At 22.8% G+C, this 24083-nt stretch overlaps 1 protein-coding gene across 2 annotated transcripts in view; it reads right to left on the reverse strand.

Annotated features, from left to right (window-relative positions):
• The window catches only part of LOC132919985 (protein prickle-like), a 172415-nt gene that overhangs the window by 137421 nt on the left and 10911 nt on the right, over positions 1-24083 (reverse strand). Inside the window, exon 1 of one of the 2 annotated variants that reach the window (XM_060981960.1) lies at positions 3068-3186. The exons of the other annotated variant lie outside the window; for it this stretch is intronic. The gene's annotated coding sequence lies outside the window, so the exon portion shown is untranslated. Of the gene's footprint in view, positions 1-3067; positions 3187-24083 lie in introns of those variants that run through there. 2 annotated transcript variants of the gene reach the window in all.

The raw sequence follows: 24083 nt of genomic DNA on the forward strand, positions 1-24083 counted from the left end.
TATATAATATAGGGTTTACAATTTGATTTTAAGTGCAGATGAGCAGAGTGGAATGGTGCAGAGGTACTAGCAGAATATTGGTCCACTTCTTCGTTTAACCAAATTTTAAATACTCAATACTCATACGTTACAAGTTTATAACTTATTGTTCATACAGAATTTCATATATAAAAATGATTAAAATGATGTAATGCTTCAGAGTAGAGTATGAAAAAAATCTGTTGAAATTCAAAAAATAAAATAAAATATTAAATTATATAAAAAAAAAAAAATGTACCGCATTTAAATATTTTTAATCCAAATCTCCAATTAATATATCTCTAAAAATTAAATTAATTATTAAGGAAATCTTTGTTTTAATTAAATAGAATTTGCTTACACCAAAAATTATTAGTAAATAAAATATGAGTTATTTTTACATAAGTCAAATACATTTCATAAACTATATTACAATAATATTCAGTTATTGCATGTAATAATATACAATTTAAATATTAGTTTAAATTAATTTAGGTTATGGAAACTTAGTGACTTTACACAAAATATATAGCTACCAATATAGTAAATTGTACTACTATTATATGTATATCATTATAAATTATTGACCAAGGTTAATATTAATCATCCCTATATATATAGTATTTAAATATACAAAGATTTTATTATGTTTTTGACAACCTAGCTCTAAAGCCTAGAGTATGAATTGTTATCTTTGTTTTTAAAATATTATCCCGTTTTTCTTTTTTAATTTAAAAACATTTTATAAAATTATACAAAACTTTATTAAAATTATACTTAAACATTTTATAAAAATATATGAAAATGTATCTTGTTTTGATGGACTTTATTTGAAATGTATGGTTTTTATAGATGTAGTTAATCAATCATCAGTATCCTTTCAATGTTAAACAGTTCCAATTTCGTTGCTTAATGAGCGTCTTTTATTTTCTAAATAAATTATTTTTTTTTAATTTTTAATTGAGATAAATCTCAAATATTGTCAAAAATTTATTTAGCTCTGTGTAATCATCCTTCACATTGTCAAAAAGTGTCTCAGTACTTATCAAAAATTGAATGCGCACGAATGTAGAAATAATTTAATGAAAGAAGTTTAGCTTCTATAACCATTTTTAATTAAATGCATGAATAGAAATATTTCTAATATTCGTTTATATCATTATTGAGATAATATATATTATATATTTAGTATGTGTAATTATATATATATATATATATATATATATACATAAACCCTATTATAATTTATTATACGCTATAAACACAAAATATTTTAGTTCTATATTCTTAATATAACATAAATATATTTTTTGATCCATATTACTCATAAATAATAATTACATAATCTATAGGTATAGTTACTTGTCTAAAATTAAAATATTCAGTTTTAAATACAAAATGTTCACGAGTAATGAAAATTATGAATACTTTTTACTACAAATGTATTTTAAAACTAGTTATGTTTTAAACAAAATCATTAACCTTTCAATTACTTATAATAATATAATAGTATGACAAGTTCATCGTATCAATATATTTCAATATATTTTAACTATAAACAATCATAAATTGTATAATAAATTATTTAAGATAATATAAAGTAGATTCAATGAACTTAATGTGTTCAAAATGTCACTAAATAATAATAATATAATCATATCTACTCGTTCTATTACTATCAATATAAATTATTTATTTAAATATTATTTATCTGAATTCAAAATATTACATAATTTGTTATCCAATTAGTATCAGCTAATTGTAATATAATTTAAATCACGGTTCACCGAAACGATAGAGAATATATTGTATAAAATATTTATTGGCACTTCGTACTGATGAGGTAAACGAAATTACACTTAGAATCTAGACGAATCTACCTATTTTAAAAACTTATTAATCTACATAATTGATAGTATCAAAAATCTAATAGGACCATACTTTATGTAGTTCGCTGAGATTGTCTTCGTTACTCATCGGACAAATGCTTGGATTATATTGCATACAATAGAAATACATTAGGTAATAGCAAGACATTGGGTGCTCGGAGAAATTATATTCTATAGATGTATTGTGAGGAAAAACCGCTTAAGACAAATCTACAATGCAATTTTCGTGCCAGAACATTTCAAAAGATTAAGACTTAAACGAGGACAAAAAAGAACCTAATATCTATAAATCACCTCAATTTATTTACTTTTATATAAGTGTCTCTGCAGGAATACAATATAAAGAAAATGTGTATTTTAAAGAGATTTCAGGTTTTAGGATATTAGCCAAAAACGCATAATTTAATGAGATATCTTGCGAAATAAAATTCAAAAGTAGGTATATGACATTATAATAATAAATATAATAAAATGTAAAAATTTTAAAATCGTGAAAATTAAATAGTGGTATTTAATATTCTTGGAATTTAACTACCCATAGAATATAATAATTTTTAGTAATATTTAACTACTTAGTTACATTCATACTTATTAAATAATAAATATTAATTATTATATATAACAAAAAGGGAGTTTTTTATAATAATTTTATTTATGTGTTTAGAAATAAAAATGAAGTATTAAAGTTCAAACTAAAATATTACTATTTTATAAAATGTCAATGCTATTTTATACTTAAAATAAACATTATTATCTTGTAAATTAAAACAATTTTATTTTAATGAATACGATAAATTATAAGTACGTTAAATAAATTTAAATAAAATAAAATTCTATTTTCATTACTAATAAAAAAAATATAAATTCCCAGCCTTTACCAACATCTCACTATTTAACAATTGAATAATTATTTTCAAAAGAATAATCAATAACTGGTGCATGTTTTAAATACCCAATAGTATAAAAAACAGTCATACAATGTTATATGAATTCAAAAATGTGGAATTTAAAACTAATACAATTGTATTCACATTATGAAACAAATTACTTGAAAACCAAAGAACTGGTAGAAATATATACATCATTTTGTATTTAGTTAAATTGGGTAAAAACTGTTATAAACATTTTATTATTAGAATAATATTAATATACTAACTCACCCAAAAGTATACGACTCGATTATAAATCCAAATGAAAAAATATTTATCCGATCGGGAAACGCTAACACAACGTATGACCGATCTACGTAAGGACTGGGGATGCACTAACAATTTAATATAATGTACACGTGCTGCTGAGGGCGCGTGTTGTACGGTTGCCACCCGGGAGTCTGCGCCACGGTCGATTGACAGTGAAATAAAAATAAAATGATAAACGGTATTTAAATAAGAAAAAAGAAAAAGAAATTTGTAAAATGAAATATTACACTAAAATATACGAATATAAACATAAATAATTTTTTAAATTATATCAATTATAATTTTTATAATTTATCATTATATTCAATAAAGGAATATAACATACTATTATAAATAATTCAATATAAATTATTTTTTTTATAAAATGTATACCTATAAATTAATAAGAATTATCTCTCGTCCATGTGCTTTCAAGAATAAAATTTAGAAGGAATATAAGTCAACAATAATTATAATACAGATATATCATGTTGCGTAAATAACTAGTTGAGTAACCAAATATTATTTTATAAACACTTAAAAATTAAATTTTAAATAAATAAAAAAGCCGTCATTTTTTTATAACATTTTCATTTCTATTAAAATTATTTTGAAAAAAAAATTAACGGTTTATGTATGATTATGTTAAATAATCTTAGTTGTGCCTATAGTTGAAAATTTAAAACCAAACCATAAATGATTAAAATTGTATGCAATCATCAGATTAATTAAAATCTATACCAAAATATTTAAACTAGTAATTATTAAAAAAAATTAAATCATATACTATACTATGGATTAAATTAATATTAAACTAATTAATAAAGATAAATAAATGAATAAAAATAAAATATTAAAGATATTTTATTTTACATAATTTTAATAATAAAAAATATACATATATAATAATTCAAAAGCCAGAAAGGGCTATAATTTCTTCTCATTTCAATCAAAACACACGAGCATCTCCGTAAATATACAGGACACGCAACTTAACGTGCATGTCTTATTCACTGTATGCTGTCGCATCAGTTCTATTAGTGATACGCACTAAACCTGCTATCGTCTTACACTCGCACACCCAAAGATAATGATTCTATCCAAAATTAATTGGATCAGTACTGTTTTAGCTTTAGTCCGGTTCGATGGCATACGTCTGTCTGTTATACGTTTGTTCCATCAAAGTGAGAGTTAGGTACACAAAATTACATAATATATTGTAGTGCAACGTTCAGTTAAAGAAAAACTTCATCGACTTAAAGTACGTATATTCCAGCACTGTTCAGTTTAAATAATAAGAACGTCAAATAATTACAATACAACGTAACATAGTTTTTAGTCCTAAGCAATTTTATTTTTGAATTTAAAACAAAAATAAAATAATATACTTGTCTGTGTTACAGTCGCTTTATTTGTACAAGGTACAACCATCACATACACTCCTAATATATGACAGGAGCGAGACTCTAACTGTATTCGTCGTGACGGCATCACGTCATTATATCATTGCGAATATAATAAAGGTATAAAATAATTAAAATAATAAATCAAACTTAGGGCAAAACTTAAATTAAAAAAAATTTTTTTTTTAATATTTAGTCAATATTAGTCATCTGTTAATCTGTTTATATTTTAGAATAATTTTAATAAGAAAAAAATAAGAAAATATATTTGTATATATATAATAATTAAGAGTATACATAATGCTGTAAGAAACAAAAGCAAAGAAATAAAAGAAATCATCCAGCAATTGTACTCCATTTAGACTAAAAAGACAAGCAATTATTTAATTATTTCTCTTTGTTGTTTCCTTAAGCGCGGGGAGTTGACTACCAGCTGCAACTGACCAACATTTTAAGATTTAATCTCAAAAATAACGTGCATTTAATGAAACTGATTTTTATTTTTAAACTGATTTTAAAAATGATTTAGTGATTTAGCCTAACACTGTGACTAGCATCCCCATGCACTTTGTTGCCGTACAAAATGCATCCTTGTTAAATTTGGTTGCCTAATTCTAACATTTAACGTAACGTATGTGGATAAATAATATTACACCTATAATTAGTAGTGCCACTCCTGTACTATACCTAATAAATTAGTTTGGTATTTTATATTTCCTATTCACTTCATACATCCTTATTATCTTAGAATACTAATCTTTCACTTTGCTCTATTGAAACTACTTTATAAAATTTACCTACCTTTTAATTTCAACCGCATCCTTTTGTCACACAAAATACTTAACGTCTCTCTCCACTTCATTCATCCACACATAAACCTATTCTTGACGTCCTTCTTAAAACAACAAATCTTCTGTAACACCAATTCTAAATATTGGAACCTATTTACTTCACACACTATAACATCCTCCATCTTCATCACATAAATTGTTTCATCTCTATTTGATAAATTCAACACACCATATTATAAATAATAAAAATAAATGAATTACTTACGTACTTATAGTAATATAAATATCTTGTAAAATATCCATAGAAGTAGAAACTAAAATGTCACCTCTGCTTAGAATTGCTTTTACATAATTTAACATATCCATTACAGTATTCTACTTAATGATAAAGCTCTCTCGAAACCTACTATAGCATAACGAGTTTTACGATATTTTAATTAATACTTTTTTAATATCCTAATAGTCATAATTATAACATGTATATTTTTTGGTATTCTTTATTATAATGAATAAGATTTAATGAATATATTTTTTCATATCCAAAATCCAAATGATCACATCTATTATACTAAGTATAAATATCTACACATTTTTAATTGTCCAAGATCACAAAAATCATTACTAAGATAGTAAAAAATAAAAAATGTTTGTATTATTTATTGAAATCTCTCAATATTCATTATTCAAAATAAACATTCATTTAAACTCATTATTCCTAACAGGCACTTCATATTAAACATTCCTTCAAAAGTTTTCAAAACTTAAATCAGTTTTAACGTCAATTCTCATCTTTTATTTGTGATACCAAAAACTGCAAATGACTGAGTATAAAACTTTCTTTGACTCATTCAATGCAAATGGATGCAAATTATTTTTTCTTCAAAAATGTCAATAATATTACATACGCATTATAAATTCATGGCATGCATAAAAACTTTAAGTCTAATAAATAATAAATAGATACTCAAAAAGTTAACGTAAAGAGTTTATAAAATTAAATTATATCCAAAATGAGCAGAATGTATGCTTTAATAGTTTAACACAGGCATGGAACAATTGTGCCTAAAACAAAGTTTTTGTTTAGGGTCAGTGTACCAATTGAGTTTGTATTCAAATCTGCCTACTTTCAAATATGAAAATATTGTTGTTCGATCAATAATTCTATCAACATCAATATAAAGTGTCTGATTATAATATATTTTATGACAATATCGGCGATTTTATGAAATTTTATTATTATTACACACATTTGATCACGCAATAGTAAAGTAACTTGTTAAATGTATAGAAAAAATTTATTTATTTATATTATATTATTATGTATTAATATTTGCAAAAAAATCGGAGTGTGTTATTATAATTGTAAAAAAGTTTAAATGTGAACTATAATGTAACTGTTATAACTTTAATTTAAAATAATTTATGATCAAAAAGTAACTTATTAAATGTAAAGAAAAAAAATTATTTATTTATATTATATTAAGTAAAAAAAAATCGGTTAGTGTATTAATATTTATTAGATAGTTATAACTAACTAATAAGTTTTCCTTAGGTATTATAAAATGTTTTTAGCATAATTACTAATTAGTCTTTAGATACTAAAATGTTTAGAGTGCCATTGATATATAAAAAAGTAATTTTAAGCGCAATTAGTAAACTACGTTTATTACACCTATTCATTATTTTTACTAAAATTAATTTTACATTTTGATCTATATTGGTCTTAATTATAATACAGATTTTATTTTTATAATGCACTTGCTCCTTGGGGACAATCTTCTTCTAGAAAAATAAATAAGTTGGTATATAAAATAATAAAAGGTAATTTTTCTAACCTTTTTATTTTTTTGGAAATCATGAACGATTTGTGAATAATTCTAAAAGATTACCGTTTTTTAACAGCAAAGTTTTATTTGTTGAGTATGTTTTTTTGTAAAGTTTTAGGAGAATATTTATTTAATTATTTATAATAATTAAACGGCCGGAGTCCTTATACAAAATGGTTTAATATTTCACGAATTTGAAAAAAATCATATCCATTTCATGAACTGCATAACTTTTCGTGAAATGCACAATTTCATTAAATTTATGTAATATATATATATATATATATGTGCAATGTTTATATGTAACTTAATGAATTTAGTTAGTGGAGATAAGATTCATTTATACACTTGTTGAGTATATTGATCAATTTTTTTGAAGGGTCCATAAACAGTAACAGTTTATTATAGATAATAAATACAATAAAATAAATATAGTCATTACAATGAAAATTTGTATAAATATATAATATAAGAACAATATGCATAGTGTGTTTTAAAAACGATCAATTTTATAAAACCGTATAAACTCGAAGTATAGAAACCTTCTGTACTCAGATTTATTTGCAAGTGTAATGACAAGAGTCAAACATTTAAAAGTGGTCTGTATACTCATTGCCTAATGCCTCGGAATATTCAAGTAATTTATTCAAATTATATGCAAATTTTAAATCTCGCTTTGTTTTATTTATCTCATTATTTTCGTAAGCTTATCCCCTACCATCAATCCTAAATTTAACAAATATTATTATTTTACAATAAAATATAATAATTTTAGAATTTCAAATTTCAATAGTATAAATATTGAATACCATTCATTAAAATAGAAACAGTAGTATACCCGTTCTATTTGTTTTATTCTTATAATTCGTCGCTATTATTTTTCATTTTTTTTATATATTGTAACAGGCACGTATACAAAAAAAGGTTTACAAAATTTAACAATACAAATTGTGCCGCAACATAATAAAACAATTTTTTCCTCGTTAATCAAAAATATTTCGAGGGGGTTTGAACCCCAAAAATCCCCCCTGTATACGTGCCTGTATTGTAATCATCTATAATTATTGTATATAGTTATTTACTTAATGACATTTTATGTTTTATACTTTTTTTATTATTATTTTATATAAATATTATTTTAATCCTATATTGTAAATATTGAAAAAAATATGTAGAAAATCACAAATTTTAGCATAATAGTGCACTTTAAAAAAAAAACATGACATTTTTTAATTGATTAGAAATAGAAGGTACTTCTTAATTATTATATTCCCCACCGCGATAATTGCATATTATTATTATTATTATTATTATTATTATTTATGAATATAAATATCAAAAATGTATATAAATTATTAAATTTCGATAAAACAAAATATATAATTATGCATTGTACATTGTACAACTAATAGCTTCTTCAGTACACTGTATAGTATTAGAACAATATTATACAATATATCAAATTACTCATTTTCTTATTCAAAACATGCGGAGGCGTGTCCAATTCGTGAAGGAATTCAAAAAATATATGCTACTAAATAGCGTAATATGTAAAGATTTCGAGTAAAATAAAATATTATCAGAAAATAAATGTCTTTTTAATATTACAACATTCTACAGTATCTTTTTAATGTACCTACTAAATTAACTTAGTGCCATAAGTACTTAAATACACATACGTATATAATACTAATAAAAAAAAATACAAAAATATAGTATAGTAAAATATATTAATAAAATAATATTCAATAAGTTTTAATTTGTTTTAATAAGTAAAATAATGATGATTTATTATATTTAAAAATAAATATAGAACATAATTCACTATTAAAAAGTACAATTGATTGTTTGAATCTTACCCCTTGGTCGTTCTATGATTTAATAAATGTATAAATAAATGGTTTCAAACAAAGACCAGCATTATACTATAGGCACTTTTAAATTATGGATATATTTCCTGTAGAAGGTTATATTTCCGAATAACATTAATCAAAAATGTGATACTATAGTATTATAATTATTTAGAACCTTTTAAACTGCAATCCTAAGGGTTCAATAAAAGTTAATCAATAAGCTTTTATAGGAATGTTAAGAAAAGTAATAAGAGGGTATGGTATTCTTTTAATTTGGATAGAAATATGTATTTAAATTTGCTGTCGCGTAATAAATTAAAATCATTTTTATTGACTACCAACACATATGTATAATTTAATTAATATTTAATAAGTACCTACTTTTTTTTTTTTTTTTTGGAAATATTGGTCTTGATATGTATTAAAAACAATATTAATTTTTATAATTAATATTAAGCAATATACAAGTGAACAAGACCAATAGACTACAAAAATAGGTATTAAAAATAGGACATTCATAAACAGACTAAGAAACCAAATATCGTCATTATATAAAACACAGAAACTAATCAATATACACAATCAACAAAAAATCCTAGAACCGCAAATAAAAACAATAAATAAAATAATACAATTTTTAAAACAAATTAATTTTTATTAACTGATTTAAAAATTAAGAACTAAAAATTGAAAATAATTATAAATATTTAAAAAAAATGTAAATAACAATGTATTGCAGATCCGTTATATAGCTGATATCTATTATTGCTTAAGCGTAAATACATACAAATATTAAACAGTTATAAATAAATTGTAATTAATATTAAATATAATAATTTCACTAAAAGACTAAAGTTCTAATTTTTTGGGTTTTCCGATTAATTTTAATGAGTACTCTCCATTAATAGAATAGTATGTACTTAGTAATCACAATAAATTTCATTATATTAACATTATATATAACAATGTTTCTCATTAAATATCCAATATTTTTGTAACACGAATCTCTGTTCAGCCTTAAATTACCCACGGATATAAAACATAAAAGATGATGATATAATCTATAATGTATTTTCTTGCGAATTTATCTATGTACACAAACGTATGTAATATACGTGTGTATAATGTACATATACTGAATTTAATTAAACTAGAGATTTCCTTTGCCTGTAAACCTTTTGATGATCATTAAAACTGATAGGTCATATTAATTTAATCTACTTCCGTGCGCTTATTATCGTACATTTCTTAATACTCATGAACTTCTAACAATCAAATTAGATTATCATTATCAAATGTCGATCAATTTACCTTTTCACGACTATACAGCAGTTATGAGATTTTTTTTAAAAATAACAAATACTGAAAAGAATTTTTTGATTAAAATCTTATTTAAAATTCTACTGTAATTATAAATTGTTGCCATGTAGAAATATATATAAGGTCAATATTAAAAATATATTGTAAGATAATAATTCTTGTAAACTATTGCAAGTCTCAAATTTTATTTTGTATGTAACAAATTTTAGTTACATTTATTATGTATCTATTAAACAACAATAATTCTTACAATTTAAGGAATGAATGCTTTAAGATACGTTTAAATATTTAAGAAGTGACTTATTGTTGGTTATTTACCAGTACACAATTCACTTTATATAGTTAATAGGTATAATAATGTTTATTAAAAGTATTCAGTCCCTTCTTACAAGTTAAAAAAATACCAACGAGTTCAAACTATTATAAGCACATGTGTTTAACGAAAGGTCAATCATTATTTAACCTGGTGGCGACATGTGATCGATTATCATCATATTGACTAATACTGTTAGTTCAGCATGACAGGACGAACATCTTAAGTTTTTAGGCGGCTTTATTATTGTATTGTTTTTGAGAGACCACGATGTGCTAATCAATATGATTTATGATGTTGGACCATATCGAAAAAGAAACAAAATGATGTTACATGCTTGTCTATTAAAACAAATAAGTAAATCGTCTAAGAATATTGTAATTTTGTAATTCGATAATATTTAAAACACGCCCGTCGCCCATACTCAAATTCCTAAAAGTAGTTCATGGTTAAATTGTAATACTATCGTGTATCAAATATATTTCAGTTTTAATATTATAATAATCAAATAAATGTATTTAATCAAATAATTTAGTAAAATTATTTTTATAGCAATAGCCTATAAAAAGCAAGTATGATACTAATAATTATTAAATTTACGATATATTGATGTAAGTTTTAAAAATTAAACATAATTTATAAGTTGATTTAAACAAATTTAAACTAACCTAACGTATAGTAAATTTTGACTTTTCTATATTTATATAGTAAGGGAATGGACACAAAAACTTTGAATAAAAGTTTTCGTTTTATAAACGTTTCGTGATTATTTTTTGATTTAAAATTAACAACTATATTTTCAAATTGAACAAAAATCTTATATAAAAGAGACTTAACTTATATAAACTGTAAACAACGAATTAATTAAAAATATTTTAATTTTAAAAAATATATCAAAAAATTTAAATCAAAAAAGTTACTTTATATATTTACGTATTAATATTCTGTCATTTTATATTATAATTTTAAACTAAATTATGTGCAATTTTAACAATACATTAATTGATTCTTTTATATTCTAGATATTACAATATACAGTCGAGTCGCTATAACAAAAAACTTGACAACGTAATTTTTTTTTTATTCCCTTAAAAATATAAATTATCCATAAATTAATATAAATTCGAGTTAGGTATTTCGAAGCGAATTTTTATCCCCCTTAAACTTCGAGTTATCGCAATTCGACTGTATTAATATAGTGTAAAATATAAAATATATCATACAAATAATCAATAGTACGATATGAAATCATTGAATATTTTATTTTACTATAATCGTATAATGTTTTATTTTTGTCTAAATTGAATTAAAATTTTTTATTTAAATGAACCTACTAAATTACTATACTGATGTAGCACTTTAATATTTAATTTAAGAATATCTATCTGTACATATATATTATATATATATATAAGTAATAATTTAATATAAATTATTTAAGACCAAAGGGCAAATTTTAATAGTCATCAATTAGTAGGAGGCGAGAAGAGAGTTACCAAATATATTCCGATATGCCATGTCAGTTTGAAATACTTGTAAAACAGATACGATCTCGTTTTGTCCGGGAAGTTAAGGTATATAATTTGTCTTTATGTTTTCATATAGGTACAACAATTAAAAATAATTTACATACTATCCAGAATACGCACTATAGACTAACCAACTTGTTATTACGGTGCATAAATTTACACTAAGCTGTAATATCAGATATATAAAAAATATATATATATTTACACGTCGAATTTAATATTACAGATGCAAACATAACGAGACAAAAATTATACTTTAATATCGACTATAATAACGAATATGTCTACCTGTAATCACGACTATTTATCATTTTAATGCCAAAATCAACATCGATAAACACTTCAAATAATTTTAATATATTATTTATAACTAAGTAATATATGATGGAGGAACTATTTTTAACAAGATATTAACCTTAAAAAAATGTTTATATTAAATATATTATTGTACCAATTTTTTTAGTTTTTTTAACGTACATTAATGTATAATAATACACATTATTATCATTTCAAAGTTCAAAAATATAAAATAATGATAACTAGGTATGATATAAAACAAATAGGTATAATCATTTATTTAAAAATTAAAAACTATTTATACGTGTCCACTGTCCATTTTCAAGACTGCGACCAACAGTATAATAACATGCTTGATATGAATGACAAACTTGTATACAAAATACTATATTTAGTAACTATTTATTATTTAAATGATGATGTTAATTAGTAATTACATATAGATACATGTAGAGGGCAAGATGTTTACAGCACTTGTCCAATTTAAATGGTAAATCTTCGTGTGACTGTGACACTGTATCGTATGTAAGTATAAATTAAATAAAACTAGTTTTTTGTGCACCTGTCATAGCTAGATCTCTACTTATTTAATCATTTGACTTACCTATTTCTATTTTAGTTTTACAATAACGCCATATGACAACTAAACGTTTTTTACAGACTACCTATTTCTAAAACGACTACTGCGTGTAAAATGTAATGATCAATTTATTGTTTAATTCTTATATTACAAATAGATAATCAACCTCCAAACACCTATAGTATGTTTATGTATTTTTTATTAGTTCAAATTTATCAATACATATTCAGATATCTGATTTAGTTTATAGTGCATTATACTGTTTTGTGCAAATAGTACAAGCTGATGTATTTTTAATTTAAGGCTAGGTAAATTGGGTCTACGATAATTTTTATTCATTTTGAAAGCGGTAAGTTAAGTCCCGGGTATAAAAAAGTAGTAGGTTAGTTGGGCCCCGGCTATAAACCATTGGCAACTAGGTCTAAAATATTAAAAACTTAAAACTTTAATATTTTGTATTTATACAATTTACTTTTGAATAATTCTGTTTTATGGACTATTACAAGTACAATCTGAGACACATAATAAATTACCAAGTACAATACAAAAAAAGAAAAATACGCTCGGTAAAGAAAAACACTTAAGGGAATAAATAACGAAATATATTAATAATATTAATAGATTAGAATTTGTTAAATGTTTATCATTTAAATTTTTACCTAAAACATGATATTTATACGTACTGACATTTTTTTCCAATTTATTTTCAATTATTTATAACATTATTTTTTATACCATATATTATTTATTTAGGGCATGATATTATAAAAACCACATATATTTTAATTTTTTTTTTCTAGGAGTCAAACTACCTACTACCTATTTTTTCCCGGGACCAAATTTACCGATATAAGGTAATTTGGTACCCAATTTACCAATCCGTTGTACTCATCATAATAATTTAACAATCAGTTAATTTAACCTGTTCTTATTTCGAATGTATTTATGCATAATTAATAACTATTTTTAAGTAAAATTACTATTAATCTCAAGTCTAAAGATGTTTGAAATATATTATCTTAATGCATCTATATAAACAGGTATTTTATTTTAAAAAATATATGCATACAAATATTTCATTAAAATTCATACAATTTAAGCTTTAAACTTATTCCGTCAATTCCAAATTATTATTTTTATTTAAACTATAATGTATGATACTTAGTAAAAACTTCAGAAATTTATAGATAAACGATATATTTTTTATAAAAGTATCTATACATATTCTACTTATATATTATAAAGGGGAAAATAAAGTACTAATTTTCTAAAAATTATTATAATAAAATCTTTCAATGTATTTTATTTAAAAGTTGAACTATTGTCAGTAATATTATTGAATTTATATATATTATATATACATAAACAAATCTTCTCATTTAAAACAAATAAATAGTATAAAAACGTTTACATTTATCTAATAATAATTATTATGTAGTTTATTAATCTCCATATTTTACGTTAAAAACAAAAAAAAATAATAATCAATAAATAAATTTAAAAAATAGATATTATATTATACAATAATTTAATTTAATTTTTATAATTTTATAAATATAGACCTTTAATTGAATAAAAATAAATGCAATTCGTTTTTAAAAATAATTTTAACAACAATTGATAATAATCAAATTGGAATACATATAACAATATCTGAATATCTGTTCAACACCTTAGTCTCACATTTGGCCAATCCATTCTGCAGACACAAAACTAATTTTTGCTCTATCTCCAAACAATGCTTTCAAGTGTCGTCGCCAGTTATCCTGTATTGACAGCGATGTCGAGACACAATGCGCTACGCCCGAAGGTCGTTTTTTTCTCTTTAGATATGCGGATCACGTATGACGGTCGTATTATAAAACAGAATGTCTCCCTGCAGCAAGAATGTCTAGCAATACCCACTGTCAGTCTTTCAATTATAAAACCTAAGTTTTCAATTTTTTTTTCATTTTTAAATGCATTTAAACCAAACAACAAATCGTGTACTATACATTTAGCCCACTCCCTCTCTTCTTACTTTACCAAAATTCTCTTCCAATCTAGAGTACATAATTCACAATGAAACGATAAAATTATTTTAAATAGTTATATTACTTTTAACATAACGTGTTTTAGTCGTAAAATGTTATATGTCCCAATTTATTTATTCACTATATTATACATTTGTCTTCTTCATAAAGGTTATGAAAGTATATTTTCATCAGAGTCGTAAATTTTAACATTTTATTGATTTGGCCATCATAGGGGCGGCGTCGGTAGGTTTTTAATGCTACACAAATAGCGATGGCTACTAGCCAAACAAGTTGTATTCTGAGTTAAATTATGAACTATTGACAGTGACCAAATGATAATATAACGGTAGCCGAAGATTCGTACGGTACATTTTTTTTTAAAATTTAATCAACTAAAATCTGCAATACCTATTAAAATTAGAACCTAAATATTTTTATAAACATTTTCTCAACTATAATATAGTAATAAACTATTATTTTTTAAATAAACTATAATAATTTCTATATTTTAACGTCTTTATAAATAATCAAAGTTTAGTTTATAAATAAGTGTATAGATAATTTTAATATTACTTCCTTAATACCTTATTTATACCACTAAAAATCGTAAAGAACATCTATAAGCGTCATAAAATTCAACTAAACAAATTTAATTAAACCTTTACTTACACGTGGATCAAAAAATTAATGTTTGAAACTTAAGTTTAATAAAATAAAAAAGATTTTGGAGGAATCTAAACCATAGAGAGTATACTTTTAAGGATATTTTAAAATTTATTTATACATATATATTACTGTTAATAATATACGGTAGTCAATAGGTAACTAATTTTTGCCAAAAAATACGAATATTATAATATAATAGTTATTAATTTATTATAAAATAGCCAAAATATTTCGAAAATAATATCGTGACCAGAAAATACTAATGTAAATTTTTATGAATATTTTAAGTAGGTATTTAAAATTATTTATTTTTGAATTACCACAAAAATTTTATGAAAATTACCAATCAATTTTTTCAAAAACTGGTGTTGCAAAATTACTTGAGTTTCACGTCGTTTTTTGCAAATTGATGTACCTATATTATTTTAAAAGTAACTGAAATCGTCTACTTTTAACCTCTCCCAATAGAACTACATTAAATTGTCTATCAGAACAATTTAGAGATCAATGGGTAGAATAAGAGTAGACCTAACGAAGGTGGCAATCACCTACATAAATTGTAGCTTTATAAAAAAAAACATTAATTTTTTATACAAGTTGTAAAATAATAAATATAATATATTATTATAATCTTTAAAATTATAATTTATGAAAAATTGAGTAGCCTTTAGTTTTTGTGCTCTATCCTAAAAAAAAGGTTTAAAGGTCTCCTGTTATGTGAAGTTTAAATATGTTTATTGCCAAAAGGTAATGACAGGTACAAAAATAGTATTTTAAACATATATCATTATGAAATCAATACATTCATCGTTTCACTTAAGATTTAAAATGTAGTGCTAGATGATAATTAAATTTATACCTTATAAACTAAACTAATGAGTAATGACCTACCTATGCAATTAGAGCATAAGTAAAAATAATTAAAATATAACATGCATCATAATTAATGTTCTAATAATATTGTATACAACAATAAACTGATAGATTATCTCGTGTCAGTGTAGTTTATACAAGACGATTATATTCTATTAGATTCTCAGAACCATAGACTGGTTATTTTACTTATTTTACAGTAAGCGAGTATATTACATAGATATTATAAAAAATACTGCTAATACATACTATATTAGTATTCAATGAGGAATACTATACCACGAGCGTTATAGTGCACATGTATTTTTGTTATGAGAGGTTATTTTTATTTTTGTGATAAAATCCATATTTTCGTGGATCAAATTAATTTAATTTTAAAATATTCTTTTACATATTATTATTTTAAATTTTTCATGAATACCAAGTTTTTCAAACGATTATAATATCATAAATACTTATATAATATTAATTGTAAAAACAACTAAATAAATGAAAACTACATTAATTAATAATACGAAATAATGAACCTTATTAATATACATATAGTATATACCCAATTAATATTTTTAATGGAATGTAATTAAATTTAAATTACATAATTCTGTAAGATTTTATTTACTCCATTGTATTGTTTATGTGACAATTTTTAGATAGTTCTTATTACTTCAAATAAAAATTTATTTTAATTTATTGTTTCTCACAAATCAGATAATTTGGTGTTCGGCATTCCTGCGGTGCTATTTCCCGTCTGTTTCCCACACACAAAGATTGAGAGTAACAATAAGACATGAGTACAATTCTCTTTTCTCTATACGATTGGATACGCTAGGTAAAAGACACACGTAATTTCAGACATTCATAACATAACATTATATATATATATATATATAATAATAATAATAATAATAACAACAAGTAACAAAAACTATTGGTACATCGACAAAATCAAATTTCAGAGTTCTCTTATAAAAAGAATTTATTGAGCCAAAAGATTTGGTTTTCTATTTCAATTTATAATTGTATCATGATAACATCAAATAACATATTACAATTTCATTTATAATAAAATAAATATTAAATGTGTAATCAACCCCATAAATCTTTAATTATATTATTTATACAAAATATTATTACTTATAGAATAATGCAATCATTTTTTTGTAGTTATAATATTTACAAATATATTAACCGCTTAGTTTATCATTTTTATTTTTTCATAGTATTTTTGTCTTAAATAGTTTTATATTACAACACTTATCTTTAAATACGAGTATATTCCCATAATTTTACAATATTTTATATTTATGAAATATTAAATTACATATTTATTAGTATATTATGTACTTAATTGTTTTAAAAACTATTCTACTGTATGCCTCTGTGTTTTATTATTATTTCTAACATTTTTATAATCATTAAAATTAATTTAAAAAAATGTTCATAAAAATGATTCAAAAATTGTAAAATATATATGTCACCAATTAATTTTGTTATTTTACAATGTTAACGTGTTTTTTTTTCGACCACCCGTATGATTGGTCATTGTTTGAATACTTCACATTTTTTGCTATTACATATTAGATAAAACCATAATTGATTGATAATATTTCACAAGTTAATTAGTTCAATATCAAAATTCCAAGAAAGTTCTTTAATTTTAAATCCAGTAAAAACAAAAAAGAATTAAGAGAAACATTAATGTACGGTTGTATCTTAATTATATACATATGCTGAAATATAGCTATTTAAAATTATAAGCCAATAAAAAATTAAAATCGTTAAAATTATAGATAAATTAATAATTTAAATTTGTTCAATTGCTTGTTATTTAGTTGACAATATGTTTAAGGAACTAACTGCATTTGTATATAACAGTAATTATCACTATACATACTATAAATAGAATATTAAGCTATATCTATTAAATTATCTTTAAATTTTTTTACAGAAATCTAAAAAAATGTTAAAGAGGCAAAACATATTATATTTAGTAGTTTGTTTGCGATTCGATGCTACCTCAATTATATATATATACGTGGAATAGCGTGTTTTATTATACATCAAAGCTTTCCTCGGAGCATTTCTCTACTATTATCTTGATAACATGCTATATAGGGACTCATTTCGCACTATAAACTATTATTTTTTTCTATCCTAAGCTCATGCGTTAGTTAACCTTTTATATAGTTTATTTTCCCATCCGTTCTGTGCGTTATCTTCACATAATATCTTTCTACATTAGCAGCCCGCCCAACATTCCTGTAGACATGCAACGCAATCGGCCTCCACAAACTTTCGTTTTGTGTTCACCCTGTGTCCATTATACAACATATCACTTGCAAGTCATTACGTATATTTTCTTACAGAAATCTATTCAATCAAGTATCAGCTTGTTCAGATTATTTAGCATTGCTATATTGATTGGGTCATATTAAACAAAAAAAATAAAATACACACCAAACGGTATACATTGTCCATGTATTTTGTTTTACTGCAATGTTTTATATGAACTTTAATTACATTTACTTAACAAGACTAATCTAAAGTTAAAATTTTTTTATATAATATATAAAAATTTTAAATCCAAAATTAAATTTCCGATTGGATCTATATTATGTTCTTATCTCTTTACAATTGTATATATTCTGTGATATTGTAACTACCTTATACGAGCTATACGCATATCATAAGCAAACATTTAATGAAGAAGTATAAATAAACAACGACAATTAATTTAAATTAAAATATTGCTTTTATGTTTTTTGTCTTTATTGTATGAAAAAGTTAAGTAGATTTATAATAATTTACCAAGTAAGCTTAAGTTCTTTTTGGCTCTTTATGATAGGTACACAAAATATTTTTTGCTAAACATTTTCATATAGATCATTATTTACTTTTATCAGTTCTCTGTGTATGAAATAAAGCTCTGAATACATGTCTAACACTAACTAACTAAATAAAATCTTTATCTTTTTAATAAGCACCTACCATTTTACTTAATAAATAAAATACATTTTTTAAACTGTTATTAACCAATTTATCAATTTATAATTTAAAAATCACTGTAATTGTGTATTTTTAAGCTTTAATTTATCAAAAAAAAAAAATTATATTTTTTACTCATAAGTCTGTTTTAATATATACCAATATATTTTGATAATTTTATACTTACTTTTTGTTATTATTGAAGTTTGTTTACTACGATTAAATTCCTATAAGTATACTAAATATTTTTTTTAATTAATTTAAAAATGTAAATGATTATCATTTAATATTTATCATTAATCATTAATATTATTTTAATACAATATTTTCCGTACTATCTAATAATTGACAAAATATAAAAAACAAATACTAAAGAACTGCTACATTAATTTTTAAATTTTTAAATAATAAAATATTAAAAGGCTTCGTTTCCAATACCATAACGTATTAACTCGTATTTTTCCGTAATAGATTAGTTAACATTTTTAAATTAGCACAAATGTTGAAGTTTTTACTATTTAAAAATTTTATTAAATCAGATGTCATACCATACACATTTATATATTTATGATAATAAAGACCACAATAAATCACACTATTTGAATAAACTTTAACAGTTCTAAATGTGATTTTCCTTTATAATCTTCCCCCGAAAATCTTGACATAGACATTTATTTCTTTTTTATAAATTTTGTACAAAACAACCACTAAAATCCATGATATTTTTTATTTATATTTACTTTCACTCTTATCGTTAAAATACTTCAAATAATGGGTTTTATTTATCCCCAGAGTAAAATTAAAGGGTTGTTAATTTAAAACGTATTGCAGAATGTTTTATTGTTCTCTCCCCTCCTCTTATATTCTTCTGGTTTTGAAAAATTGTTCCATTGCGGAGAAAATGCAAATTACGAGTATATACAAGACTCCATGTTAACTTGATATAGACGATTTAGGGAGATAATGTCACATAGCTTATTATAATTTAAACATATGCATTTTCTTATTAAATAACAGCTTATGGTAAAAAATAATTACTATCTATAACTCATTAGAATTTTTATTAAAATCAGTATATTATATTAATCGTTATAACAAAAGTTCTAAGAAGTTCTGTACTCAGGATTTAAAAGAATTAATTAAGGACGCTGTATTTGTACAACACGCACCTATTACTAATACATAATATTATATTATTATAAATATTATAGAATATAAACTAATATCTATCTAATGATTAATGCATTTTTATTCTCGACAGTCAACAAGTCTGGGCTACAATAAATGTATTTATTTTTACTCTAGTATATTAATTAGGTACTTAGCAAAATCAACGGCAGTTGAATCCAACACAGTTTATAAGCACCATATGTTATCATAAAAGCTTAAAAATGTATTGTAATTAATTACAACACTTATAAAGTAATAAATTATAGACACAATTGTTCATTTTATTGATTATCAGTAAGATAGAACTTTTCGCAATAGATGAGTAGTGACATCTTACATCAAAGTACAGCGTGCACACTTCTCCATAAATCAAAATCGTATGTTTAATTAAATTATAAAAACATTTATTTTTTTGTGACGTTAATAATTTATTAGACCTCTTTCATTTATATATAAAGCTACTATATATTATATTATTATATATATTTAATTTTTATGCCATATATAACATTATTTTTTTATTTAAATAAAGTTAAATTTAATGAAAATATATCAAATAATCCTATATCAAAAATATTAAGATTTATAACTGTACTATAATATTATCATACATATAATTTTTTTTTTAAATGTATACATTTAAAAATATTTTTATTAAACCTAATCTGATTTGATAAAAGCCCCGTCGTTTTATAGTAAGCAACGCATGAAGTAATGGGTTTTAAAAGCATCATTTTATATAGTTATATTCTCTTTACATTATCGCTACAAAACAGAATTCAATCAATTGATGGATTTAAAAACCATTATACAGCCACATAGGTATCAGTAAGATTGTTAATTTACTAAAAGAAATTTCAAAAAGAAATAAAATATATTCAAAGTTGATTGAAACGATTACGAGGATAAATAGTTAAGAAAATTTAACACAGTGATTTTTAAACTCACTTAAGCCATACATTTACTTAATTTATAAAGCTAAAATGTATATAACAAATAGCATATTAATATTTATTAAAAATATATATTTTTTATTTATTTTATTAAATAAGTAAAAGTGGTAGATCAATATTTGGGCTTAATAAGTTTAGTAGTTTAAAATAAATATACTTATAAAACTCGTTCAAGTTTATCGAGTACTGATATGAAAATGTATGTTAAATTTGGATAATAGATTTCATGATATTTTTTTTTTAATCCAATAACAATTACAAAATATTCATGTATAATAAATTAGTGTTTGTTAATTAAGTAATATGTTATGTTAACGGAATCTAGAAAACTAATGAAAGAAATCTTAAAATAGTACTACGTCTAAAGTACCTGCAACTATATAGTACATTTTAGAACTAACTGTGAAACAAAAATACATTTATTGTAAAAACGATACATTTCTCGTTTCACACACAATTTAATAATACTCAATAAAATCTAAAACTAGTTTTTCATCCTACATCTTACGTGATAAGTTAAATTAAATAACCAAATAATTTTTACTCAATTACATAAGTATATTATGGTAGTTATATTTATAATAAACAACATAATGTTGATTTCGAACTCATTGTATCAAACTTATTTGTATATATACTCAGAAAAATCACTTATGCTATAAATGGAATGTACCTACTTAGTTTATTGTCGAATATCTAGATTCTATAATCTAGATATGTCTTAGCAAATTTATATATTGGATAAATATCATAAGTCCTAAACGTTATATAATTCCTTCGTATCATTGTATCAACTGAAGCAAAATAAAATTAATTTTATACAGAAATCATCAAACCTAGAAAACGGGTGTATAATGGCCAAACAGTATATTTGTAACGACTGAGTATTTGATTTATTTTTCAATTTTGACTCACCCGAAATATAATTTGTACAATTGTACCAATGTAATTAATATTATTATAAATTCCAATAACAATTAATGTATCAAACTTCTACTTATCCAACAATTATTTTCCAAAAACAAACGTATTAAGTACAATATTTTACCCTATTTTCGGTAAAAATCTAAAATAACTTAAATCTTTGTAATTATATTTTATCATACATTATACGATTACAAACAGTTGATTTAAAATTGTGTTTGATAATTTTTAATCTTGCATAAAATGTATGTATCAATATTGGAAGTTTAATAATTATTTTTTAATTTAGAAGTTGTGAAAATAATATTATAAATCTAATCCCTGATTAAATCTATAATTTTTAAAGTTACACTGTTAATTAGGTGTAATTATAATATTTATATTATCACAGAAGTTTAATATCTATAAAAATCAATAAATAGGTACCGCTAATATTTTTAAAAATATATTTTATTTTACTATTTCTACTGAACTAGTTTATATCATATTACTTAATACTTAAAATTTACTTATGTCAAAACTGTTCACACAAATTTTCTGTCAACATTGTTGGCAAGGAATCAATATTTTAGGTACCAACTAATAAACATAGCAGAGAAACCAAATTGAAAATATTTCAAACCTACTACCTATGCCAACCAACAGAATATTACTGTAGTATATTTTTCCATCGTTCATCAGCCAACCTTTCACATCGCAATCATATTCCTTTCACTTACCACCTACACTACAGTATTCATTATTATATCACGTTTATAAGAGGACAAACATTTTATAAAAAAAATGTTTTGAATATAATTATTATTTTATTTTTAATTTAATATAATTTATCTAATATGCTTAATACTTTTGAAATATAATCAATTTTTAATTTTGTATTCAAATATTGGATATTTTAATATATGGTTATTAATTAATGAATTAACTATGATTAGTTTATTTTTTCATTATTAGTAGACTTAGAACATAATAAATACCTACTATATATTATTAAAAGGTTGTTACATTTTTTTTAAAACAATATTCATATAAAAATATACTGATGAATTTTTTTTTTGTTCTTTTTACATGTTTTAGTATGTTACTAGTGTTACTATAATAAATCTAGAATATTTTCTATGTAAATCAATTTTATATTCACTTAAATAAATACTAAACAATTATTCTCGAAGTTATTCTCTTTAAAAAAAGACCTTTTAAAAATCGATGTAAACCAAAAAAATGGTTTTGCATTATCATATAATATTGTCATAAATTTACTAAAACAAAAAAAGAATAAAAGATAAAAAATACAAATACAAATTTAAATAAGGCTGAATAAGAAGAGAGTAATAGTAGAGAATATCATTGATAGATGAGTGTTTGCAGTGGGAATTATGCGGCAGAATATAATGTATTCTCGTAGCATACGGCTGAGGGCCAAGAGCAACATCTCCGTGTGCCACGACAAAACATGACTGATTAACATCAACCATAGAGCGTCGACATAAACCAACGTTG

Source organism: Rhopalosiphum padi, chromosome 2 (assembly GCF_020882245.1).
Source record: "Rhopalosiphum padi isolate XX-2018 chromosome 2, ASM2088224v1, whole genome shotgun sequence".
NCBI classification, from domain to species: domain Eukaryota; kingdom Metazoa; phylum Arthropoda; class Insecta; order Hemiptera; family Aphididae; genus Rhopalosiphum; species Rhopalosiphum padi.